The sequence below is a fragment of the Canis lupus genome, chromosome 20 (assembly GCF_011100685.1).
Source record: "Canis lupus familiaris isolate Mischka breed German Shepherd chromosome 20, alternate assembly UU_Cfam_GSD_1.0, whole genome shotgun sequence".
Classification (NCBI taxonomy): Eukaryota; Metazoa; Chordata; class Mammalia; order Carnivora; family Canidae; genus Canis; species Canis lupus.
The window spans coordinates 3361537-3387842 of record NC_049241.1 but is presented as its reverse complement, the minus strand read 5'-3'; the positions used below and the strand labels follow the sequence as shown (position 1 = coordinate 3387842).

At 54.6% G+C, this 26306-nt stretch overlaps 1 protein-coding gene and 1 long non-coding RNA gene across 2 annotated transcripts in view; both read left to right on the top strand.

The window, feature by feature from the left end:
- IQSEC1 (IQ motif and Sec7 domain ArfGEF 1) overlaps window positions 1-26306 on the top strand; it is a 377843-nt gene that overhangs the window by 254034 nt on the left and 97503 nt on the right.
- Window positions 10042-14972, top strand: LOC119877309. The gene is made up of 3 exons (XR_005374537.1): window positions 10042-10307; window positions 12409-12510; window positions 14170-14972. It is a non-coding gene; the product is annotated as an uncharacterized LOC119877309 (long non-coding RNA).

The window sequence follows — 26306 nt, the reverse complement described above, 5'->3', positions numbered from 1 at the left end:
TCAGGAAGCTCCATGTGGGTGGCCGATGGCAAAGGGTCTTGCCTGCCTGCCTGTGGTTTGGCTGGGAGTAGGCAATGGCCGGCCTCAGGGAGGATGTTGGGTTTAAAACGAGGCTTATGACAGACAGTGGGAGACGGGCCCGAGGCAAGGGGAGCACAGGGCGGGCCCCACAGAGATCCAGAGAGTGGGGAGGGGGCCACCCTCTGGCCTCGTAAAGCCCACTGTTGCCTCAAGCCCACTGCCAGGGAGTGGAGTGGAGTGTGATCATTTTGTGGACAAGACTGGCAGGAAGTCAGAGGCAGAAGTTGGGGGTTTCAGAGCCCTGAGACCACAGACTCGCTCCTCACCAGGCGAGTAGAACTGACAACCCTAGCTAGATGTGGAGGCCAGATCGAGCCACATAGACCTTCCCTTGGCCTGCAGAGGAGGGCTCCCCCCCCCCCCCCCCCCCGCCGGCCCCAGTCCCCATCCCACTGCCCCTGGTGTGGTTGCGTCCTCCAGTGAGCACAGACCCTGAGCTGTGTCCTGCCCTCACGGCCCGAGTTCACCATGGCATCGGCATCTCCCAGGGAACAAATGTATCCTTTTCTTTGCCTGGGCGGCAGTGACTTCATCCCCAGTGGGCCGTGTGAGTCACTGCACTGAGGGTGGAGGGCCGGCCAGCTCTCTGCAGAGCCCCGCTCGGCTGGGAAGAAAGAAGAGCTGAGAGTGTGATTGGTTCCATGCAGACCTGCCTCACTTCTCTCTCTTCCTGCTGTGCTCCCTGTCCGTGTCCTACAGGGGAAGGCGGAGGGACGACCTCACTGGGCACCTAACACATGCCCAGCAGTGCCAGGGGCTTTTGCAGTGACAGCAGCTGCAAGCTCTGCTGTCCTGCGGAAGATGACCCCGAGAGGCTGAGTCCTGCACCGGGGTTCACACGGTTCTGAGGACTCGGTACCACTTTTTCCTCGCCATGGCCAGGAGAGTGGGGATGATTAGTCCCATTTTGCAAAGAAACAGACTGAGGCCCAGAGAGATGGGATGACTAGTGTCAGGGACCAGGGAGTCAGAGGTGAAGGAGGAGTCGGCCCCCATTCTCAGGGGCAAGACTTCATTGGTGATGAGGCTGCCCGTGAGGTAAGTCAGCATTCAGGAAACCTCAAAGAAGCTTTTCTAACCCCCTCGTCATGCCCCACCCCTGACCCCCACCCATATAGCCAAGGAGGCAGTCTTCTGAGAAGCAGGTTATGCCCTGGTAGCTGAGGAAAGCCGCACCCATCCCTTCTCATGCCTTGGTGTCCCCATCCATGAGGCAAGGGGGGAAGCCCTAGCGCAGTGCCGATGGAAGGGCAGGGCACACAGGTGGATGCAGCCAAGGGAAAGAACAAAGAGAGGTCTGGACCCTCCAGAGATGTTGGTGGCAGGCAGGGGTGTCTTCCAGGACAGGGACTTGGAAGGGGCCCGTACAAGGGTCTTGGCCTCCTGTCCTGAAAATGACACCCATCTCTGAGATGACCTCCAGAGCCAGAAGGGCCACTGTCCCCTGTCTACTAGGCACCTGCCATGACAGTTACCTCTCACAGAGCAGGCATGGAAGGTGCAGGTGACAGGTATTCCTCCCTGCTGAGGGGCCCTGGTGCTGAGCCCAGGCCCAGGGGCCTGCCCCAGAGCCTGCAGTCATAGGGCAGAGGAGTCATGGGAAACCAGAGCCCAGCAGGCAGCATGGGGGCATGGGGCAGAAAGACAGAAGGTTCAGATTTTCCCGGGATGTGATAGACCATGGATGGAACCCTGAGGGACCAGGTGAGAGGCAACGGACTGATACAAAGGCTGGGACAGGGTTCTAGAAAATGTTTCAAGAAGAGAAAGAGGTCTCTGCTATCACTTATTATAGCTCTGTACCCTATGGGAACAAGGGGCCAGCCCAGGCCAGAGCAGAGTGAGTGAGGGGATGGATGGAAGGAAGAGTAGCAGAGAGATGGATGGATGATTGGATGGGAGATGGGCATCCGTGTGAAGGCATGAGTGAGTCGGGGCATGGTGTAAGTAGATTGGTGGTGGTGGAGATCCATAAACGGGTTGCCTCTACCCACAAAACATGTTGAGAAAACTTCCACCAGTAGGACAGATGAACTCTTGAATGGAGAGGAGAGGTCTTACTCTGTGCGGTGCAAGGAAGGGAGGCTCTGCCCCAGGGAGAGTCTCCTTAGGTCAGGGGAGGCTCGGGATGGAATGGCAGCCTTGGGAGATAATGAGCTTCCCTTCACTGGGGGTGTCCACACTGAGGCTGGGCAGCCACTCCCCCAGGTGCTGTGGAGGGGCTCCTGTGACAGGGAGAGGGCCGCTATGGTGGCTTCTGATGAGGAGAGAGAACTGGGGCTCCCGCGCCCCCCAGGAGGCCCCGGCCTTTGTAGAAACCTATCTTGCTTTCAGATAAAAAGTTCTTTCCTGGCTCGGGGGACAGACAAGCATGCGACTGCTGATCTTCACTGTGGGAATCAGGCTGGAATCCTAGCTGTCCTGCCCAGCCCAGGGCAGGGGGCCTGGGGACAGAGCAAGGCTTCAACCCGGAGACCCAACTCAGGCCCAGCACTACCCTCCCTGACTCTCTGTGGGCAGATGATGCCCTCTGAGCCTCAGTTTCCTTATAGGTGAAACAGGGGGCCCCGGTGGCCACTGGAGGTGGTGACACCGGCAGCTACACGTCGCTATATCTTTATACACCCTTCATGGTGCGGGGATCTGGACCTACCTGACCCCGGGGAGCTTCCGGGGGGCTGTGGGTGGGTAGAAGTAGGTTCTGTGAACACTGACCTTGAGCTGTGAGTCATTGTCCCTGGGGGCTCTGCCTGGGAAGCCCCGGCTGCCTGCCCTGGGCCTGGCCCAGGAGCAGCTGGCGGGAGGGGGTGGGGGAGCAGGGGAGGGGCTCCAGCTGGGACCCTGTCTGGAAATGCCTCAGACCCAGCTCAGGCCCAGCCCCCAGGGCCACTCAGAGGGGCCTAAGCCCTCCAGCCCACCCCCAGCCCACCCCTCTACCTGGAAGAGCTGCTCCCAAAGCCAGACTGCCACAGCACAGAAGCCCGCCTCCCCCACTTCCTAGGGCAGCAACCCGGGGTGAGCGACTTCCCCCATCTGTGCCTCAGTGGCCTCGCATGTAAAAGGGAGCTGATGATCAAATCCGCCTCATAAAGCTGTTGGGAGAACTGGGTTCTGGCCCCATGGAGAGCTTAGCCCAGTGCCCAGGGCTCCATGAGCCCCAGGTGGTCAAGGGAGATTTAAGGTCAAAGGGGCCAGCCACACACAGCATCATCTGTCACCCGGCAAGGAAGTGACCCAGCCAGGCCTGGGAACTTGTCTCCCCCCAGATGGAGACCCTCGTGGGCCAGCCACGCTCCCAGGAAGCAGCCCTGACTTTGTCTTTCTTTTGTCTCCTGCACACCCCAGGCTCCCCCAGAAGCCAGGCAGGCAGCGTGGCCCCTTCCCTGTCCTGGCCAGCTCCTGGCCCCCGCTTGGGGTGGGCCGGGCCGCGGGGCGGGTGTTGGGTTTAGGCCTCTGGGGAGATGGGGAGGATGTGGGCCCGCCCTCGCCTCCCCGCCCACCTCCCTCCCTCTCGGGCTCAGGGCTCAGCCTCTCCCGTCCCAGTCCCAGGCCAGCCCCTGGACACAGGACCAGCGCTTTCCCTCACCGGGCAGACGCCCCTCACCCGTCCCGCCCCGAGTGACTCACTGCTCCCCTGGCCCACAGCCACTGCTGTCTCCTGGCAGGAGGCAGACGCAAGGTTGTGCCGAAGCCACGGGGTCTGGTGCGAGAGGGCCACTCGGCCCGGAGGGTCTGGAGCAGCCGGCGGGGCCAGCGCACAGAGGCCAGCCTAGGGACGGCAAGGCCGGTGGCTGGGACTTACAGTGGCCTGTGGGAGCCGGCGCCTCCCCTCTCCCCTGGCTTTTAGGCCTCTTCTTTCTTCTTCCCACCATGAAGAAGGAAGTGACCTGAGAGCCAGCAGAGCCAGCCAGCCCCTGGCCGGGAGGAGACCAGAGTCAGAGGGCCGTGGCCGGGGGTCCCTCAGCCACTGGCTCTCCCAGCTAGCCAGGCATGAAGGGTGGTGGCAGCGCCGTGTGGAGCCTAATGTGGAAATACTGCATCTCCGTGAGGACCCTCAGGTACCAGGGGACGTGTGTGGAGGAGGCTCTGGCCAGCCTCGTATGATAGGAGGGGAGGCTGGGCGGCAGGCTGGCCTCTGTGAGCCCCGGGGCAGCTCCAGCCTGGGGACAGCAGGGACCGAGGGCAGGAATGGTCATGCCTGGTGCTGCGACCTGGAGAGGCTCCTGTCTCTAGTGGGGAGGGAGGGAGGAGCGAGGAACAGGAGTCAGGGAGTGTGCGGGCATCTGGCTGGGACGCGGAGTGCCCACTGGAGGACACCAGGGCAGGTATAGTGTGGCTGGTGGCGTCCCCAGGGCACACGGGAATGGGCGCTTGTTATGTAACGCACTGGCACTGGCACAGTCGGGTGACCTTGGCCATGTCCCCTAGCCTCTCTGAGCCTGTTCCCCATCAGTGAAATGGCGCTCACCCTCATTCCTTCCTGAGTGCATCGTAGGGCGATGTGGGACTGTCAGGGCCAGTTGCCGAGGGGGCTGAGAACTCAGCCCGGGCTCAGGCACCGGGATGCCCAAGTTTAAAACTGACCAAGGCGTTATCAGTGGCACGAAGTGGCTTCATCTCTGTGGGCAGAGCTTCCCACTTGCAGACCCTTAAAGGAGTAGCATGAGGCTTAAATGAGGTGATGCACAAAGGAAAGACAAGGCCTGGCCCGCCGCCAGCGCTGGCTAGGCCTCAGGTGTGATCACCCCGGCTCTCATTCTTGCACTTCCCCTGAGCCAGATGGACAGGGAGGTGTGCCTGCCTGGAACAGAGCCACTGTGCATGGCAGCGCAGATGGAGGCAGAGCAGAGCTCTTTGCCCCCCGAGGAGGGGGTGCGTCCCCGGCTTGGCGCCAGCCCCTGCACCTGCTAAGGGGGTTCAGGGCAGGGAGCAGAAAGCTGGATCCCATGTGATCTCAGGCAAGGCTGGGTCTCGCCTGTTAAGGGGTATTAGGTAGGGCCAGGATCTTATATGGGAGGGGCTTAGAGGCAGCTGCTTGGAAGGGCTTGGAAGATGTCTATTTCGATACCACCCAAGGGCGGATCTGTGACTTCAAGGGGAGGTTTTACAAAGGGTAAGGGACTGGAAGATTTCCCTCTTTCTTCTCACCCCCATGGCTTATAAACTAAAGTTTCCCTTCCTTTCTTCCTTCTTTCCTTTCCAAAATATTTGTGACCACTTATAGGAAACACCTATGATAAATCAAATAAAACATCAGGATCAGGATCAGGATCAGCACAATATAGAAGAGAATGCCATGACCTAGGGGAAAAAAAAAAAAAACATAGAACGGATCAGAGATAAGCAGGATCCTGAGGTCCTTTTGTTGAGGTGAAAATTGCTGAGCTTCCTGGCAACCAAAGAGAAAGGGGAAACCTAGCCCCTCTACCCACACTCCCTGTGATAGATGACTTTCAGTACAGTGGCCACAGTCATCTTTGGTGCTGGGTAAGAGTGTCTGAGACTCTGGGCCTCTGGCCTGGATAGATGGGTGGGTGGGTGAAGGTGGAAGGCATGGCAGGGAGATGCTTTGCATCTGGCTTTAGGAAAACGGGGCAGACAGTGAGGGCTGAGGCATTCTCTTGCATGCGGATGTGGCGGCTGTGGGAATAGAGAGGGGAAAGCTCACCCCAGGAGTGAGTCAGTGGCCACCTGCCCCTCCTTAGACCTCGGAATATACCTCCTTGGGTCAGCACCTCAGCCAGGCAGGCCAAGGCAGGGGGTGAGTCCCCCGGCTATGGCGAGGGTGCCGTGTGCCTTTCCCTCCACCCTCAGCTGGATTTCCCTGTGTCTCATGCTCTCCTGTGGTTTCCGGGGGTTGGCATTATGGAAACCTCAAGGGTTGTTTACAGGACGCAGGGGGCCCAGCCCTGGGAGGCCCTGCCCAGCTCTGCCAGAGGCTCACCAGGTTCCAGGGAGGAGTAGCACAGCCTCAGAGCCCGGTAGACCACGCACTCCCCGCCAGAGTTCCCTCATCGACGGAGCGGGGGTGACAGCACAGCGGATAGTTATCAGAGGCAGGGCTGTGGGGTAGAGCCTTGCGTGGCTCGCGGCAGTGCTCAGAGAGTGTTCTTTGGCCTGGTAGGCCCGACAGTGGCGATGGGCAGGCCTGCGCCTCGGGGCTGATAGGAACGCGGGCGGGACGGCCGCCTCACCCTGGAAGACAGCTCCGGGGGGTGTGGACGCCGTAATTGGCAGCGCGTTGGCCCCAAACCCCTACTTAGCACCTGTAAGTTACAGGGCTCCGCCGTGCTTCGCTAGGGAGGATGGCCCTTGGGGGAGGTCCCAGAAGACTTGCTCTGCTCTCTGGACCCCCACCCCATTTGTGGGAAGGCCGCCCGGAGGCCCAAGGTCACTCCCCAAGCCAGACGGACAGACAGACAGACAGTTGGGCAGAGCAAGCCCTCGGCGGGATCCCAGCCCCCTTTGCAGCCAGGGAAGACCTGAGTCAGCAGGTCTGCGGCCCAAGGCGGGGCTGGCGGCAGCCACGGTGACAAATTGGAGGCTTGCGATCGGACAGCACATAGTTTTCCACTTGCGTCTTCAGATTCCCCTCCGCCGGAGTCTGTCGCCCCTGGCCCAGACCAGCTTCCATCTGGAAAAGCGAGAGGTGTGTGTGGGGAGCAGGCTGCCAGCAGGCCCGCCCTGGCCCTTTGCCCCGGGGCTCGGTGACTGCCCCCCAGAGGCTGGGGGCAGGGTCTCTGGGCCCTTGGCCCGAGTCGCCGAGAGAGGACGTGACACGGTAGGCCATAGGATGTGCGTTTTGGGGCGAGTTGCCAACCCCCCCACTGGGGCTGTTTCCTTGGGTAACGTGTAACGTGAGGAGAGCTGTGCCAGCGAGGTGGTTCTTGGGAACACCACAGCCGGGTTCTGCTGGCCAGCACCCAGTGGAGCAGCTCCCTGGGACGCCTGTCCCCCCCTTCCCTCTGAGTGTCCCCGTCAGAGTGTTGGAGTCCGGAGGCCGCTGGCTTGGCAGTCAGGCCTGCTTGAGTTCGAACCCTGGTGCAGGCCCTCTGCTTGCGTAAGTGACCCCAGGGCTGTTGAGAGGTCCAGTGAGTCGAGGCCATGGGCCTGCCTGGGCAGGCTAGGTGCTGCAGAGTGGCCGTGTCTCCCAGCTCTGATCTGCCCCAGGCCTTCGTCTGTGGTATTGGTGATAATCCTCAGTCTCTGGGGCCAGGCTGGAAAATCACTTTTGCACCTGGTGTTATTTTGGGAACGAAAGACCTTTCTGTGCCTTGAGGGCCAGTGGGGCATTTGAGCTGCCTGGTGGGCAGAGGCAGCCCACTTGGGGTGCTGGTTGGGGTGGGGCAGGGGGCTCTGCTGAGCAAAGCCTCCCCCGCCCCTCCCCTGCTGGGGTGCATCTGGGGAGGAGGGCCAGAGAGCAGCTGGCAGCCAGGCTCTCGGAGCTTCCGGGGAGCTTCCTGGACAATTAGCCATCTGATGCCCCTCTGTGGGAGGCCCAGTGCACACACCTCCCGGGACAGAGAGCTTGCTGCCTCCCAGCCTGGGGGGCAGCAAGGAAATTCTGCTGCTTTGATGCAAGGAAATTGCAAGGAAATTTCCTTGCTTTGATGCAAGGAAATTCTTTCCCACTTGGAGCTGACAACCCTCTTCCTATGATGCCCCCCCCCCCCACACACACACACAAACACACACTGGGGGGCCCGGCCCTGCTCTCTGGGCGCCCAGCCCATCTGCTTCCCTGTCCTGGGAGAGCCTATAGTGACCAGAATTCTCTGAGGCTGAGGACGGGGTCTTTCATCCCTTCCCCATTTCCTTTCCCTCTCTGGACAGGATCTGGAGCTGAGTATGAGATGGGATGGGCGCTTGTAGGCACTGAGCGACCACCTCTCCTGCGTGGACACTGCCCAAAGCATGCACATATTCTTTGGGCAGCTGCTTTACCCTTCCATACGTGGGACTTATTGCCTCAGCCCTGCAGGCCTGCCTTCCTCTGCCTCTCCTCTTTGTTCCTCGTGCCCCTCCCCATGCTGCTCTATTGCCCATCCCCGCCCCCCATCCAGTCTTTGTGTGGGGACTGGTCCTGGCACTCTGCCTGGTGCTCAGTGTCCAGCCTCACATCTAGCCCACTAATGTCCACCCTGTGAGGGCCACCATCCCACCAGACAGAGAAGGAGCCTTGGAGCCTCAAGTTAGCAGTCCCCAGACCGGGTCACTGCTGGTCACCCTTCCAGGTGAGGGCAGCAGGTGTCCTCCGAGCCCGGCAGAGAGATTGCATGAGCATCTCACTGGAAAAGTCTTCATTTAGCCAGCCAATAAATATTTGCCGGGCTTCTGCTCTGCATCAGGCCTGTGCCAGACCCTGGAGGTATGGCAAGGAGTAAAGGCAAGGGCCAGGCCTCATGGAGCCGATGATGAGGGGTGGGAGCAGAGAAGCAGTAAACAAAGCATATAGGTGGGAGTGTCTTCAGACAGAGATTACAGGCAAGAAGATAAAACTGGGAAGATGGCTAGAGGGACTGGGTTGGAGAGGGCACGTGACCTGGGGGTTCAGGAAAGGTCTCTCCTGGCTGCCCACTGGCTGCCAGCCACACAGACCAAATGGGTTCTGTTCACACGATGGAATGCTACACAACCACGAAAAAGAGTGAGGTACTGGTATTTGTGACGACACGGAGCCACTTTGGAAACATGCTGAATGAGAGAAGCGGGTCACAAAAGACCACTGAGCTTGTGGACATCCACAGTAGACAAGCCCGCATGGACAGGAGGTAGAGTAGTGTTTGCTAGTGGCTGGGTGAGGGGGGCACTGGAAGGGCTGCTTAATGCAAACGGAGTTTCTTTTGGAGGATGATGAAAATGATGAAAATCTTAGATTGTGATGTGTGCACAACTCTGAATAGATGGAAAGTGTTGTACACGCTGAATAGGTGGATTTTATAGAATATGAATTATATCTCAATAAAACTGTTTTAAGGAAAAGAAAGCAGCAAGAAAGGCCTGTCTGAAGGAGTGGCATTGAGTTGAGAGTGGCGGGAAGGAAGGAGCTTATGAAGCCTTGAGGGAGAGCATTCCAGGCAGAGGGAACAGCAGGTGCAAAGACCTGAAATGGGAGCACACCTGGTGTGTTTGGGGAGCATGGAGCAGGCCCAGCAGGGGTCCAGGAGGGAAGGACTGTGCAGTTCCCAAAGTCTGGCAGTGTTGGGTCCTTGTGGGGAGTTGAGTTTACTCAGATGGGGAGAGGCGGGGCAGGGTTTCAAGCAGGATAATGACATGATGTGATTTCTGTTTTAAAACAATCACTGGAGCTGCTGTAAGGAAATGAGACTGCGGAGAGGGAGGGGTGTGTGGGCGGGGGGGGGGGGGGACGTGACACCAATCAGGAGGTAGTGGCCACTGTCTAGGAGAGACACAATGATTGATACCCAAAGGAGGCAGGCTGGCAGATGATGGCAGTGGGAATTCAGAAGGGAACAGATCACTCCCAGATGGGGATGAGGAGGCTTCCTGGAGGAGGGGCCCAGACGGGGCCTCCGGGAATGAGGGTGGGCCAGGCAGAGAGGTGGTGGTGACAGGGTTCTGGGGAGGCAGGGTGGTGGGGAGGGCAGCAGCCTTGTGGGAGTGGGGAGCTGAGTGCATGGAGGCCATAGGGCGCTGAGGTTGGAGGTCCCGCCCCTGCCACCCCAGTCTCCAATGGGCAGGGCAGGAGCTGCTTGCAGAGTAAGTAGGGCAGCGTCTCTCCGTCTCTCCGGGGCCACCTGTCACGTGCCTTTGTCCCACCTGTTCAGGCTGGGCCTTGGTGAGACCTTTCGCGCCTGGTGGCCAGAGCCCCAGGCGGGGCAGGCATGCTGACGGCAGCCTCACCAGAAACTCCAGTGACCCTGAAACGCGATCGGCCACACGAGACTGGCCAGGGAGGGAGCTGTATTATTTATTGACCAGAGCTTCTGGGGCCTGCCTGCTGAGGCCACTGGGACTGGCCAGACCTTGAAGGCGCTTCCCTGGGCAGTGCGCCTCTGGGGCTTATTCAGAGGTGGGCGGGGGCCCCAGGGTGCCCACACCCTCTCCCCAGGGCGTGGTTTCCTTGATGCTGGCTGAGCAGGGAGGAAGTCAGACGTCAGGCCCTGCAGCGGGGAGGGCCCAGAGCTTGTCCCCAGGGGCCTTGGAGACAGGCAGGCAGGGCCCTGGGGCTCCAGAAGGACCTCCGCCCTCTCCCCTCTGACACTGTGAGTACCAACCACCTAGGCTGGGGGAGGGGGAGAGTCTCAGGCCACCTGAGAAGCCTGGGAGGGCCTTGCTGATTGTCCGGGCAGCCTGCTGTGGCAGGGTCTTGGGGCTCTCACCAGGGCATTTGAAGTTTCTCGAAACAGACTTCTCCTCATTGGCTGGATGACACAGAGACCCTCCCCGGGCCCAAAGGACCTCAGGTGTTCCCCACCCCCGCAGCTGCCTAGTAGGGCAGCTTCAGCTGTAGGAGGGAAGTTCTTTCACTCCCCTGGGCATTTAGACCAGCCCCAGGCCCTAGTGGGGGTGGAAAGTCCAGGACCCCTTGAACACCCAGGCTGGTTGGTCCTAGGCCTGGGGCCCTCACAACCACCCTGAGAATGAACAACATCCATTTTCCAGCCAAGTAAATTGAGGCCCACGGAGGTTGCACATTTGCCAAGGACCCCTGCAGTGTAGTTGGTGCAGTTTCTTTCTTTTCCCTGCTGCTACCGCCTCACCCCACAGAGCATAAATTGTGTGCACGAGGAGGCCTGGGGCAGAAGGAGCAGAAGCTTCTTTCTGAAGTGATCCAGAGTAGAATCTTGAGGATCTGCAGATCCCCAGGGCTGGGAGGGACTTCAGAGACAGCCCTCAGGTGGATGAGCAGCTCTGGACACACAGAATGAGGGGGATTCAGTGAGCCTCTTGGGTACTGTCCCTTGGGAAATCCCCTTTAGTAAGATGGGGGGCCTGGGGCCACCTGCCTGTTGGGGAGATTCCCCTACTGCGTTCTGCTTCCCCATCTAACCTCACTACAGGCCCTGGAAAGGAGAATGGCTATCACCCTTGGTTATGTAGAAAGTCAAGCATAGAGATGTTGGGATATCTGTGCGATGTCCCACAGTGGGTGTAAGTTGGGAACTGGGGCTTGAACCCAGAGGGACGCCGAGCCCCTCAGTGCATCATGGTCTCTGTGTGAGGTGGTAGCGGTGGGGAGGGGGACAGGGAAGGATGATCCCATGACTGTCCCATTACTAGGTCTCATTTTTCCCGTCTGTGGCGGGTTGGACTCCAGTGCTGAGGAGGGGGCTGTCTGCCCCACTGGCCTGCAGGAGCTGGGGTTGGGGTCAGGCCAGGCTTGGCTGCAGGACTGAGAGCTCCTAGGTTGGCCCTCTGTTCTCAGGTTGACAAAGCCTTCCTCCGACACATCGGTGGAGGCCCAGTGAGCACCCCAGTAATCCAGGGGGCCCTGGGAGGACCCCGGATGGTCAGACAGCTCAGAGCACGGGGCTCTGGCCTCCATCTTCGTGGTCTCCTGCAGCGACCTGCCCTTTGTCGGACTCCAGGGTACAAACTGGAGAGCCTGGCCAGATGGGTGCCAGCACCTGTCCTGGGGGTAGGGCGGAAAGAGCGTGACCAGGAGCCAGGACAGCTGGGCTCTGAGGCAGGCGCTTCTGCGGGCTCACCTGGGATCCAGACAAGCTCCTTCTCTCATCAGGCCGCGGGTGCTTCCCTGTGACCAGCCAGGTGGAGTCGGGAGCCCTGAAGTGATCTGTGACTCCTTGCAGAGTTTCAGGCTCATCATTCATGAATTCAATCCTTGGACAAACTTACCGAGTCCCTGCTGTGTACCAAGCCCCACCTTGTCTCTGGGGCTACAGAAGTGATAAACCAGAGCTGGAGCAGCAGGAGGGGGTAGACAGCAGGGGAGGCATACCTGGTTGGGTGTGTTTTGTTTTCATAGATACTTATCCCCTATTAGGAAACAAAGCCAGCCAGCATACCAGATTCATGATTTCATAGATACCAATGCTTGGGATGAGCAAAGCTAACAAAATTAAGAAGCCAGCGGATCCGAAGTTAAATTGGGGAGCAGGCGATGGGCAGGGAGGGCTGGAGTTGTGTGCAGGCTGCGGGCCCCTGGGGCTCTACACAGAGGCAGGGCAGGCAGGGGCTGAGCTTTGCTGTCTGCCGAAGGGCAGTCCAGGGTTTGAGGAGCGATGTGGGGCTTCCACAGATGCTCCTTCCCCAGAAACTTCTGTAAGTTCCCAGACCAGCTCCACTTACAACGTGACCCTCTTCAGCTTGGCTCTGCTCAGATGAGTCTTTTACACCTGACAGTCACACTGGGCTTCTTCCGACCCTCCGAGCATGCTGCCACTGTGTAGATGTCAGGAGTCCAGCAAGTCCTGGTTTGGGTCCTAGCTCTGTGCGCCTGCCCGGGTAAGTCAAGTCAAGTCACAGGCCTTCCCTGAGCCTCCAGCTGCTCGAGCATGAGAGATTGTTTCATGGCACCAGATAAACTCAGGTTAATGGGCCCTCTCCTCCTGTCCCTCCCCTGCCATCAGGGTTTTCCTGAGGCCTCTCCCTGGGGATTGAGTTGGGATGGGACACAGAGACCAGGAAACAAACTCGGGCTCTCCTGTCTCTCTGGGGGCCTGCCAGTCTCATCCTGTCAGAAGCCCCCTCCTCTGGGCTCCGAGTGAGCAGAGGTCGTGCAGGTCTCCTATCCCCATCATTAGAGCTAGAGCAACTTGGCCTTCAGAACCCCACACAGATGTGAGATTACTGCTAAGATGCAAAGGCCTGGCCAGGCATCGACAGGGTATGTGTGCGGCAACCCCCTCTCCCGCCCCGAGCTGGGGAAGGGGTCTGAGCACAGCATCTGCAGGCAGTCAGACAGGTGAGGGCAGGTAGGAGGGCCATACCACAGCCTCCACTCAGAGCCCTTTATGGGCCAGGCCAGTGTGAAGTCACTTGGGCCTTCCTCCTGAGTCTTTGAGGGATGGGTCATGAGCCCCCGTTTGAGGGATGAGCAAACCAATGCCCAGAAATCCACATCAGTGTGATTTCAGCTGCCTCTGGAAAAGAGGTAAGAGGAGTCTGGCCAGGCAGAGTGGGATGTCCAGGCTGTAGCCAGCATGCGGGGAGCATGTTGTCAGCTGGGACTTGGACACTAAGGCCATGAGGCAGGCTTCTGGGAAGGGTCAGGCTGCTGAAGAGCGTTTAAAGCCTAAACTTCGGTGTGAGCCTCAACTCTGCTACCTTCTTAGCTATTTGACCTCGGATTAGCCTCAGTTTAGCCTCAGTCTGTCAGTGAGGACCCTTCTATTTGCTGGTGACAAAAAATCCAAGTCAAACAGGCTTAAGCAGAAGGAGGGCTTCAATGGTTCATGAAACAGAAAAGTCTGGGGAGTAACTAGCTTCAGGAATGGCTGGATCCAGGGATTCGATGTATGTAATACATTTGTACTTGTCAACTCTCACCTCTGCCTTCCTCCCTACTGGCTTCATTTTGAAGCAGGGCTGCTCCATGTGGGTTCCCCAGCTCCATGCTTGGCATGTAGGGAATGCTCCCCAACAGCAACTGGTCAGCTTCAGGGGCCAGGCTGCCATGAGCAAACACATTGTCTCTGTCTTAGGGATGTCAACAGTGCCCTGGGGGAGGTGGGACAAGAACAGAGGAAGTTACCATAAAGGGTGAGCAGAGCTGAGACCATTGTGCGCTCTACAGCCCGTGAGAGATCAGAGGAGGAATGTCAGAATTCACATCTGGATGGGTTCCTCTGTCTGCCTAGAAGAGATGACAGCTAAACTAGATTTCGAAGGCAAAGGAGGAGTTGGCCTATGGCATGAAAAGTGAGGGAGCAGGAGCCGTGGGGTTCAGATTGCTTCAGGACCCACACACAGTGGGGCTGGCCATGCTGTAGAGATCTCAGTGGGGCTTAGAGGTCAGGATAGGTGGTGGGGGTTGGAGGTGGGGGCAACTGACGCTACATGTGGATGAAAGATGGCTCTGGCTTTGAGGCAGTGAGGACAGGAAAGAATGAGCACTTAGTGAGCACCTACCGTAGCACTTAGTGAGCCTGCAACTTTCCATAGGTTGCCTCCTTCCGGCTCCACGACAGACCCTGGAGGCACCTCATCCCCACTCGGCAGAGAATGGAACAAGCGCCAGAACAGAATGCCTTATCTAAATCAATCAAAGGTTTTTCTCCCACAAACTTCAAAATTTGGACTTATCAATGGGCCAGGCCTAGTGCCTCTGACTGGCCATTAAGAGGCTACTGGGATACCGCCCATGGCAGGGACATAGGGGGAAGTTACTGTGTTCAAAACAGCTGCGTGTTGAAATACCTTCCCAGCAGACTAACCACTAAGACTCCTATCACACAGGCAGCCGGAAGCACAGTAAATCTGAAACCTGGCATCTGCAACATGGGGGCACATCATAGCCGGGGGTCAGGCGGGAAATGTGAAGCCAAAGACTCCCCTGCTGAAGTAGGTATGGAAAGCCACCTGCTCGCGAGCAACCAGAGGAAACCAGCTTGGTTTGGGCTTTAAGCAGCGAATTTTTAAACCACTTCTGAGCTGTCCCTCACTTGTAGCTGAGATAAGCCAGGGAGAAGAATATGGGGTGGGAGCAGGAAGATGGAGGGCCAGACCCCAGCTCCCCATTTGGTTGCTGTAACCCCTCTGAGCCTCAGTACCCTCATCTGTAAAGCGAGGGCATGCCCTATGCAACGACATAGACATAGTTCAATAAACGTCAAGGGTCATTATCCCCAAGTAAAAGAAATAGTCTCAGTTTGACTATAACATTTTAAAAATTGCCATTTTCACAACCACAGATATAAGACAAATGAGAAATTGTCCGGTTCAGACTTTAAATCCCAACCCCCAACCCCAACCCCAACCCCAACCCCGAGGGCAGGCACCTGGCCACCCAGCCCTGTGTCTGCTCATCAGGCTTCAGGTTCAAGAAATGTACTTGGCACCGCCTCACACCTAAAACAAGTTTAACCATTAGCCAAAAATCAGCATCCATACTTCTGGACTCCATCTGACTAGAAAAAAAAAAGAAAGAAAGAAATGTACTTGGTAAGTTAAAACCAAAATTTGAACTTGTCAAATCTTACTTGATCCAAGGTATTCATTTCTTAAATGAGGTGGCGAGACCAAGCTTTTCGAAAAGAAAAAAGAAAAAACTAGTGAACTGTACCCCAGTGATACAGCTAGAGAGTGGAAGGAGGCCAGAGGTAGGTGCCATCGACATTTCGGAGTGGTAGAGGTATATGGAGAGGAGGTTTCTGGGGAAGGTGACCCCTGAGCCAGGCCTGGAGTGTGATAGGAACCGGCCAAGTAGAGAGTAGGGGAGAATTTGGGTGGAACCTGTAGGTTTAGCATCTGAGGTGTGTTTGGGGAAGAGCCATCAGTCTTGGGTGGCATGGAGTCTGGGAAGGATGAAGATCAGGGTTGAGGCCCAAATGGAAGGCAGCTGGGGCCAAGAGCCCAGAATGCTAACTCAGTGGTCACAGAGGAGCCCTCGGGGGGTTTTAAGCAGGGAGGCCGTATTAACCAGCACTCTTTCGGTTGCACCTGATAAAAACAACAAAAATAGATAGTCTCAAGCCAAAAGCTGAATTTATTGTCTTCTATTTGTGTCACAGTAAGGACTTCAGATACAGTGTGATTCAGCGACTCAAACTCTATCTCCAAATACTTTTTCTCCACATCTTTTTCTCTTTTTTTTTTCTCTCTCCTGACTTCTTTTTTAGGAAGCCTCTCTGCTGGTGGTGGCTCCAGCAGCCCCAGGTTTACGGTAGTCTTGTAGCTGCTGACGCCAACAGAAACAGTGTCAACAAAACTCCCAGAAGAGACTCTTCGGGGGTCCAGCTTGTGTCATGTGCCTATCCCTGGACCCGCCACTCCGGTGAGGGGGTGACATAGTATAGAGTTAGGGATGCAACTGGCTGACATGAACTAAATTCCCCAGAGAACATCAGGATGCCTCACCTGGAGTGAGGAGGAGGCTGGGCAGGCAGAAGCATCCAGCATTCACCACTGGGAGCTGAGAAGACCTGCCAGGCGCTGCACTAGGTGAACTGGTGTGTGGCATCCCTTTGTGTCGGCCCTGTAAGATAGTTTCTTATGATCCCTGTTTTGCAGATGAGAAAATCGAGGCTTAGTGATGTAGAGTGGCTTGCCCAAGGTCACACCATTAGCAAATGGCCTCAGACCCCAAATCTGCTGGACCCAAAAGCCCAGGTTCTTAAGCATCTGCTCCACTGCCTTGGAGGCACCAGATCCAAGTTCGAAGAGAGTGCCCTGGGAGCTTGAATGGAGGACAGAGTGGAGGGGAGAGACCAGAGGCAGAGGATGGGGCAGGATGCTGGTGCCACACAGAGGGGAAGGGAGGGGCCCTGAGAGATAGAGGTGCGGTGTGTCCCAATGCACTATCAGCCCTAGCTTTCGTTGTTTTCTTATGTAGATAAAGAACTTGATCTAATCAGCAATATGTATGTATGCATACACACAGGCACACACATAAGTGTGCTAATTATTTTGCTTCCTGGTTTCTGTTTCGGGCAATCTTAATAGGAGGATGCAAGGTTCGAGGGTCCTGGGCCTGGGGGCTGGACTTCTGCTCATGCTATGGGCACAGGAGCATTTCCTGGGGAATTTCCGGAGGAAGTGGTCAAAAGGTTGTAACCACCCATCTGGCTCAGGGCCATGGTGGGATGGGGAAACAGCCATTCCTCACTTCCCTTTTCAGCCCTAAGGCATCCCAGGCAAGAGTCCTGCCCCCCTGATGACATCACTCACATCAGAGATCATTCTGCCCACACTCTCTTTGCTCAAAGGGAAGACCGAGGCAGTGGGGCGCAGCACACCTTAACTTTGTCACCTCCATGTGGGGAAGTCTGGTAGCCTGAGTACCCAGCCTAGATGGGCTACTGCTTTGCTGTATGACCTGGGGCAAGTCACAGAGGTGCTCTGGACCTCAGTTTTCTATCTGTAGAATGGATCTGTAATTACCTTCCAGACTGAACAAATGAACAAAGCTTGGAAATGTACCTGGGCCAGAGCCTGGCAGGTGTCAGTCAACATTGGCTGTTAGTTACAGTTTGTCCCTTTGCAAAGCGAGCTCTCCTTTGTGCAGCTGTAGATCTTAAGAAAGCTGGGCCCAAGGCCCAGGTTTCTTTCTTTCTTTTTTTTTTTTCCTCTAAAGATTTATTTATTTGAGAGAGAGAGAGCCTGATCACACAAGCACGAGCGTGAGGGAGGGAGGCTCGCAGAGGGAGAGCTGGGGAGAGAATCTCAAGCAGACTCCCCACTGAGCTCTGATCCCAGGACCCTGAGCTCATGACCTGAGCCAAAACCAAGAGTCAGATGTTCAACCGACTGAGCCACCCAGGTGCCCCAAGACCCAGCTTCCTATGTATCAGCTGTGCAGCCCTGGGCAGTCACTTTACTTCTCTGGGCCTCTGTTGCCTTATCTAGAAAATGGCTTACTAATCACCACCTCAGGGATCTCTGAGAAGATTAATAGAATGCCCAGCCCCCAGGATGGGAGTTTCTGATGTGTCTCCTTCCCACTGGACAGTCAGACATCTTTCCTCCCCCATGGCTCCTCTTCCTGCCCTGGGAGTGTACCAAGCGAGTTATTCTATGAGTAAATCTTTCTGCTAGTGTCTACTGAGCACCCACTATCTGCCAAGCACTGCTGAAAGCGGTGAGGAAGTCAAACCAAGATCCCCCCCCCTGGAGCTACCTGGGGCAGAGAGACAGGAAATAAGTAAGCAAACAACTGAAGAAGATACTTGCAGACATGGCAGTGGAGAAGATAAATGGGTTGGTGTGGGGGAGAAAGACTTGGTGGAGGCCACTTCAGTTGGATGGTCAGGTACCAGAGGGCATTAGAGGAGGAGGGCACCAGAGGACGAGGAGGCGGCCAATAGAGATGGGGGATGGGCCTGCTGGTAGAGGGAGATGCAGAGTCGACAGCCACCAGGGAATCCAGACTCAAAGGAGAGAGGGGCTGGGGCTTTGAGCACCCCCTCCCAGGGAAGGGGGTCTCAGTGGGCCTGTGCGAGAGCCTGCGGGTTGCTGTTGGGGAATATTCCACATCACTCGTTAAGCGTTTGCTGGAGGCAGGGCCAGCTGAGACCCACCTGTGAATGATGATGGGGGGATGAGGATGGGGGAGGGAGGACGTGTCCAGCAGCCTGGTGGTCACACACCACCTCTCCCGCTTGGCCTTGGAGCCTCAGACGGAGGGTGCAGGTGGTAATGGTAGTGAGGATCCACAGGGACAGGCAGCTGGGTTCAGCCCCAAGCTTCAGAACCTCTAAGACGCATATAAGTAACCATATTTCACCTTCAAGTACAGACACAACCCCAGCCCAGACTTCTCTGTGCCCAAGACAGGCCATTGCCCCTCACTGCAGCCCTGGCCTCTCTGGAGAGACAGAAACACAGAAAAGCACATCAGCTGTTGTTCAAGGAGCATGGGCATGCACCGGGCACCGTCGGGCTCTTTCCACAGATCTTGTCGTCATCTGGTGTGTCGTGTTGTCATGGCGGGCTTTTCAGCGCTGGGAGGGTCTATGGGATGTGAATGAGAGGTGGTATGGGAAGACTTTGTAGCTGGATTCTATGATGACTTTGCATAGGAAACATGGACTTCTTTCCGTCAAAAAAAAAAAAAAGAAAAAGAAAAAATCTAGTGCTGAAATCCTAAAGATGTCTGTCCCTAAAACATCCTGCCCCGGTTTGGGTGCTGTCGAAGCTGGCTCATTCGTGGGTATAAGAAGCAGGTGGTGGCCATGGCACACTGAAGTCCCCCGGCTGAAGGGGAGACACACCCACGAACCCAAAGGGGGGGTCTATTTTTCTGCAGCACTCGTAACAGCCCCACTTCATGGAGGGAGAAACTGATAGTGAGGTCAAGTCCCTTGGCTGAGTTCATTCAGTCATGTCACAGGTGGGGATCTGAACCCAGGCTGGCAGGACCCAGAGCTCGCAAGAGTTCCACAACATGCATTCCCGTTCTGTCCACCTCAGCAGTGAGAGCAGAGGTGCTCATGGAGGGATCAGCACCTTCCTGGGCCACCGGAAAGGGCTGGATGTGTTATAGAAGTGTGGTGTCCCTGCTCTCTCCCATGGCTTCCCAGCGGTGGCAGCATAGAAAGCCAGAGCCAAAAGGCCTCTAAGAAACCAGCAAGCCATTGTCCCAGGGGCCAGGGGATTCTGTGAGTTCGGCCGGGCTGGGGGTGTCAAGGTAGATCCCATGGCAAGCTTAACACACCAGGAGGGACACCTGGGTGGCTCAGTCGGTTAAGCATCTGCCTTTGGCTCAGGTCATGATCCCGGGAGTCCCGGGATGGAGCCACACATCGTGCTCCCTGCTCAGCGGGGAGCCTGCTTTTCCCTCCCTCTGCCACTCCACCTGCTTGTGCTCTTGCTCTCTCTTTGTCAAATAAATAAAATCTTTAAAAAACAAAAGCGAGGGCAGCCCCGGTGGTGCAGCGGTTTAGCGCCGCCTGCAGCCCAGGGCGTGATCTGGAGACCCTGGATCGAGTCCCAGGTTGGGCTCTCTGCATGGAGCCTGCTTCTCCCTCTGCCTGTGTCTCTGCCTCTCTCTTTCTCTCTCTTTCTCTCTCTCTCTGCATCTCTATGAATAACTAAATAAAATCTTAAAAAAAAATAAAACAAAAGCGAAACACACTGGAGGCTCCTGACCAAGGGTGATGGGGTAAGTGGTAGTGCCCCAGAAACAGGGAGAGATGTCTGGTCTCAGCCCCAAACTTTAGTCAAGAACTACATACCAGGGGCAGCCCAGGTGGCTCAGCGGTTTAGCGCCGCCTGCAGCCCGGGGTGTGATCCTGGAGACCCAGGATTGAGTCCCACGTCGGGCTCCCTGCATGGAGCCTGCTTCTCCCTCTGCCTGTGTCTCTGCCTCTCTCTCTCTCGCTCTGTGTCTCTCTCTCTCTCTGTATGTGTCTCTCATTAATAAATAAATAAAATATTTTTTAAAAAAAGAAGAAGAAGAGAAGAAGAACTACATAGCAGGCCAGATTTCATCTGCTTGCAGATACTCCAGATAAGCAGGCCACAGTGAGCACCTTGAGACTGCAACACGGCATCCTGACACACCCTGCTGGGTGACACAGGAGTACAAAAAAGGAGCCATGTGACCTTGAGCAGGCTTCTCAGCAGCAACCATAAGGACATGCCATTCTCTGAATGCTGAATGTGTGTCGAGCCCTACTCTGTACTCATTTAATTCTCGCAGCAGCCCTGTTAAGTAGGAATATTCACCTTGTTTTGCAGATGGGGAAACTGAGGCAAGCCAAATCACTTGTCCACATTCCTTGCTGGCTGGAACGTGGGCTGCATCAGAACTGGAACCCAGAATTGAGCTTTCCTTTGGGAATTGGAGAGTTGACCAGTGTAGTGGGTCAGATAAGTGGAGAGGTGTTCACATGCTTCCCATGCTGGCATCTGTTGTCCTCCACGGGGGGCAGCTGGTCCCCAGCTGGTGCCCCCACTACTCCATCATCCAGAGGGTGGATATGGCTGCTGGGCCAGTTATGGGAGAAGAGCCCCATCTGGTGCCTCTGGACAATATGTCTACTGAAGGTACAGTCCTTTGCTGACAGTTCTTGGACCCCTGTCCCCCACCCCCATCCTCATTGCATGAAGATATGTGATCCCTGTTTTGTGGCAGCTTCTTGCCGGCTTCCCCTTGAGTTGGGAGTTGGAGGAGTGTCTGTGGGATGTCTGTTGCCCTCAGGGTGGGGAGCCAGATAGCAGGGAAGACCAAGAAACTGGATCTGGGAGAGGACAGGGCCTGGCAAGGGTGACTTTGGCCAAGTGTCTTCATAAATGCGCCAGGAGTGAGATGTGGCTGATCTAGATAGAAACCTTCTGCACCTGGGCTCATGCAGTCTTGCCTGTGACTAGCTGGAGCTTGCCTGACCCACAGTGCAAACCTCGAGGCATCTCCCCAAGGTTGCCCCCCTCCGGCCCCACTCGTCTCCATTCTGTTTAAAGGGCAGAGAAGTCCCCTGGGGGCCTCAGAGATTGCTCTTGGACCCTTGGGCCCCCTGCCCAGGGTCCAGGGAGTGCTTCGGGGCCGTGGTTCTGCTCTTGGGGCCATGGGCTGGCCCTGAGCAGACACCCCCAGACAGTCTTCACTGATGAGTGTAGTGCACCTGTTTCACTTAGCTGTGTAACAGAGCACTCAAAATGTAGTGACTTACAACAGCAAAGATTTCTTACATGCATGAGGGTGTGGGTTGGGAAATCTGGGTGGCTCAGCCGGTGTCCCAGGGCTCACTCCTTTGCTGCACTCAGCTAGAGGGCCCGCTGGGCCTGGAGGGCCCAAGGTGGCCCCACTCACATGTCTGTAGTTGGTGCTGGGGGGCCTCAGTTCCACACTACATGGCCCCTGACCCGAGTGGGCAGCCAGTTTCTGCACAGATGGGGTCCCATCTGCTCCCCTCCATGTGGCCCTCCAGGGGGCAGCCAGCCTTCCCTCCACTGAGGTCCAAGGGCAGCGTTCCCCGAAGATGACTACGGAGCTGCAGGCCTCTTAGGGCACAGCCTTGGAACCGGCCCAACCTTCACTTCTGCCACGTTCGATTATACAAAGAAATCATGTGGCCAAGGGGAAGGGAAATAAACTCTGCTCTGGGTGAGGATGGAGGGGACAAGCCCCACAGGAGAGGGGCCTGGGCCATATTTTGTAATCAGAGTGTATGTATCGTTAGGCTTTTGCTGGGTTCTTCTCTCCCAAACGTTAGGGTGAGCAAAGCAAATTCTGAAGTCGTTGTATACAAAGCCCCAAACCAACCTGGAGAAATCACCCTCGAAGACCTGTCGGTTGCTCATAACCTAGTTTGTATACCTGGCTTATACACCCTGCCCCACAGGGAGCTCTGTGCCCACCGGAACTGTGTGGCTCCCGAGCCAGACCAGGCGAGAGAACCCAGGCTTGCCCCAGCATGCCAGCCTTTGTGGTGAGCAGGGGCCCCCAGAGCCCTGCAGGGCGTGCAGGGAGTCCAAACCACTGCTCGCCTTTGGTGGCTCCATCCCCTGTTACTCTTAAGCCCGTAGAGCTGCACTGCCCCAGACAGGGACCCACTAGCCATGTGGGGCTATTTTAATTTTGTAACGAGTTACTAACATTTTTAAGACCTCAGTCCCCCATCCACCCTAGCCCTGTTCCACGTGCTCAGTGGCCACACAGCTAGCAGGTGGAGAGCCAGGAGTCAGCCGGCCTGAGCGCGGCTCTGCCCCCTTTGCTTAGCTGTCCTCCTCCCGGTCCACCTCCGTGGTCACGCAGGCCCTGTGCTGGCTGCTTGGGACCCCAAGGGATTTGACCGTATCCCAGTTGCCGCTCTTGATGGGGGCTCCTAGTCAGCTGGGGGCGGGAGGACTGCTAACACAGGGTGCCAGGGTGTGAGCAGGCCGGCCCAGCTGAGCATCCCTGTGGCCCCTGGCTCTGGCCCACCTTGTCCTCAGGACAGTCAGGACCCAACGTGTGCTGAGCGGGAAGCCCTGGGGCCACTCCCTCTGGCACAAGCCCCTTGCTCCCACCCTGTCCTCCTCACCATGAAGTAAGGGGGGGCTCCAGGTGCACTCCCCAGGCTTTTCCAGTAAAAGCAGGGTGCCTTTACATCACCAAAATGCCTGAGAAACCTCCCATCCCCATGGTTAGTATCCATGGCTGAAAAATTACAATAAGCCACCGAGAACCCATTTCAGATGAATTTGAAGTCTATGAATTTTATTCGCAACAGCTTCTATTTTGGCTGAAAGATGTTAATGTGTGAAACAGTATTTGTTTGGTCTACCAGCAGTCTTGAGTGTGCATATGGGATGTAAGATCCCCTAAAATAATTCAGGGGCTCTCGGCTTGGGAATCCCCGAAACTTCGAAAGATCAGAAGGGGGGGCACCGTATGGTATCGGCATGGCCAGCACTTTGGCTAGCACCATGCTGGTTTTTGTGGTGTAGGGGAGTAATTTTCTCCCTCGACACCTCGTGCCCCCATTCCTACTCCCCTCCAGACTCACAGCCTGCAGCTACCCTCCCTACCAGCCGTTCTTCAGGTTCTGTTCTGAGCTCTACCGATCTGAAGTTAACCCAGCATTTTTTCCTGGTCCCTTTGGGCTGTGGGCCCCAGTGTCCAAAGGCTGTGACCATATTTTCTATGGGGACAGAATTTGACTTCCTTATAATCCAGGGGAACAGAAATGATTCAGACACTAATCCCTGCCTTCCAGACTGGGGCAGAGCTGAGGGGTTTCCACACCCCCTTCCTCCTCCTATGGGACCCTCCCCTGATGCTAGCTGAACATCAGGGCCACAAGGGCAGGGACATTTGTGTGCGTCTGGCTTCCCAGCTGATCCCTGGCAAACAGTAAGCAGTTATTTGTTGGGTGAGTGAATTAATGAATTAATGCAATCTGAGGGGCATGTGGGCATGTGTCCCAACCCTGCCCTCTGGCTTCTTGCTGTCTTTTTTTGTGGGGTGGTGGGGCAGGGGGCGGGGTGTTCCAGAGACATGTGATGAGCAAGGGGCCACCCCTGATGGGAGTTGTGTTCGCAACTAAATTGGTGCTTTTTCTCCCTTTAGCGTCCATGGATTTATTCTCAGGGGTCTTCAGGTTCCATGTAATATTTTTTTTATGTGTGGATTCTTTATAATTTCAGTTTTCAGGAAGACTCACAAGAATAATACCAAAAAATAAAATAAAATAAACGTTCTCCCCTGTACCCTTCACCCAAACTCATTATTACTAACATTTCACCAAATTTTGCTCTTTCACAATATTTTCCCTCCAGAACTATTTGAGAGGTCACTGCAGACATGCAACATGATGACTTTTACTCCTGAATAATACTTAAGCGTCTGTTTCCTAAGAACAAGAACATTCTGTTACGTAAACATGGTTCAGTAACTCAATTCAAGAAGTACAACATTGACACAATACTGGGATCTAATATACAACTTAGAGTCACCTGTACCAGTTATCTCAGGAATGTCCTTTGTGTCAAGTTTTCTCCTAATCCAGATCTTACATTGCATTTGGTCACCACTCATTCTTTAAAGCTTTATAAAGATGTAATTGACATTCCACAAAAGTCCCTTGTTTTAAGCATACAGTTTTGTGATTATTGGAGATATTTACAGAGTTGGTATAAACGTCACAATTTTATTCTAAATTATTTCCATCACCCTGAAAAGAAGCCTCATCCCTAGTTTCCATCAAGGCTTTGTCCTGCTTCTGACAACCACAAATCGGCCTCTTATCTCTGTAGATAGGCCTTTCTGACATTTCATTATAAATGGAATCATCCAATATTCATCCTCTTGTGTCTGGCTTCTTTCATGTTGGCATAATGTTTTCCAGGTTCATCCATGTTGTGGAATATAGCAGTACTTCATCCCTTTTTATGGCTGAATAATAGTCCATTGTATGGATAGACCCAGTTGATGGACATTTGGGCTATTAACATTCTGGGAGGCTATTATGAATAATTCTACTATGAATATTTGCATACAAGTTTTTTTATGTGGACATATGTTTTCATTTCTCTTGGGTAGATATCTAGGAGCAGAATGGAGAGGTCATAGGGTAACCCTGCATTTAACTTAAGAAACACCCAGCTGTTTCCCCAAAGTGACAGCACCGTTTTACATTCCCACCACCAGTGTCAGAGGATTCTGATTTCTCTGCATCCTCACCAACACTCGTTATTGTCTGTCCTTTTGATGATATGCCATCTGAGTGGGTGTGAGGTGCTATCTCACTATGGTTTTGATTTGCATTTCTCTGATGGCTGGTGATGTTCAGCATCTTTTCATGTGCTTGTTGGCCATTCCTGTACCTTCTTTGGTGAAGTACCTAATTCAAACCTTTTGCCCATTTTTTTTTGTTGTGTTATTATTGAGTCACAATTCTTTTTTATATTCTAAATACAAGTCTTTGTGGGGTGTTTTGCTTTGTTTTGTTTTTTGGTTATATGATTTGCAAACATTTTCTCCCAGTCTATGGTTTAATTTTTTGCTTTCTTGATGATGTCTTTTGAAATGTAACAGTTTTTAATTTTGATAAAGTCCAATCTATTAAGTTTTTCTTGTATTGCTTATGTGTTTGGTATCTAAGAAAAAAATCTAAGATATGTTTATTTTTATTTTAAAGATTTTATTTAGGGATCCCTGGGTGGCGCAGCGGTTTGGCGCCTGCCTTTGGCCCAGGGCATGATCCTGGAGACCCAGGATCAAATCCCACGTCGGGCTCCCGGTGCATGGAGCCTGCTTCTCCCTCTGCCTGTGTCTCTGCCTCTCTCTCTCTCTCTCTCTCTGTGGGTGACTATCATAAAAAAACATAAAAATAAAAATAAAGATTTTATTTATTTATTCATGAGAGGCACAGAAAGAGAGAAAGAAAGAGGCAGAGACACAGGCAGAGGGAGAAGCAGGCTCCATCCATGCAGGGAGCCTCATATGGGACTTGGTCCCGGGACTCCAGGATCACACCCTGGGCTGAAGGCAGGTGCTAAACTGCTGAGCCACCCAGGGATCCCCAAATCTAAGATATTTTTATATCTAAGAAATCATTTCATATCTAATAAATTAGACCTTGCCTAACCCTAGGTCATAGTGATTTACTCCTATGCTTTCTTTTAAGAGCTTTATAGTTTTAACTCTTACATGTAGATTGTTGATCATTTTGAGTTAGCTTTTGTGTATGATAGGAAGAGTCCAAATGCAATGCATCCTTTGCATGTAGATAGACAACTGTCCCAGTGCTATTTGTTGAAGAGACTGTTCCAATAAGTTCTCCTCATATCTTTGTAAAAAAATCATTTGACCATGATACAATTTTTTAAAATGTCACTTATATGAAGATGACGGCTTCTTTCCATTTTAACAAAAGTATGTTCCCAACCATCTGGATGACTTTTTCTCTGAACTAACTAGATACATCAATTGTTTTTGTTTTTGTTTTTGTTTTTTTTTTACTGATTCATGATTTTTTTCTTATTTATTTGTAAGAACTCTTTATATATTGAGGAACCAAGGGAATACTATGTGCAAATAATGTCGTGAAATAGCACAGTGTGCTCAAAAGACATTAAGTATAGCTTGGCTCTGGGAGAAGCCACTGAAGATGGAGTGAGGCAGGAAGGCAGAAAGAAACCAGTTCTGATGCTAACCT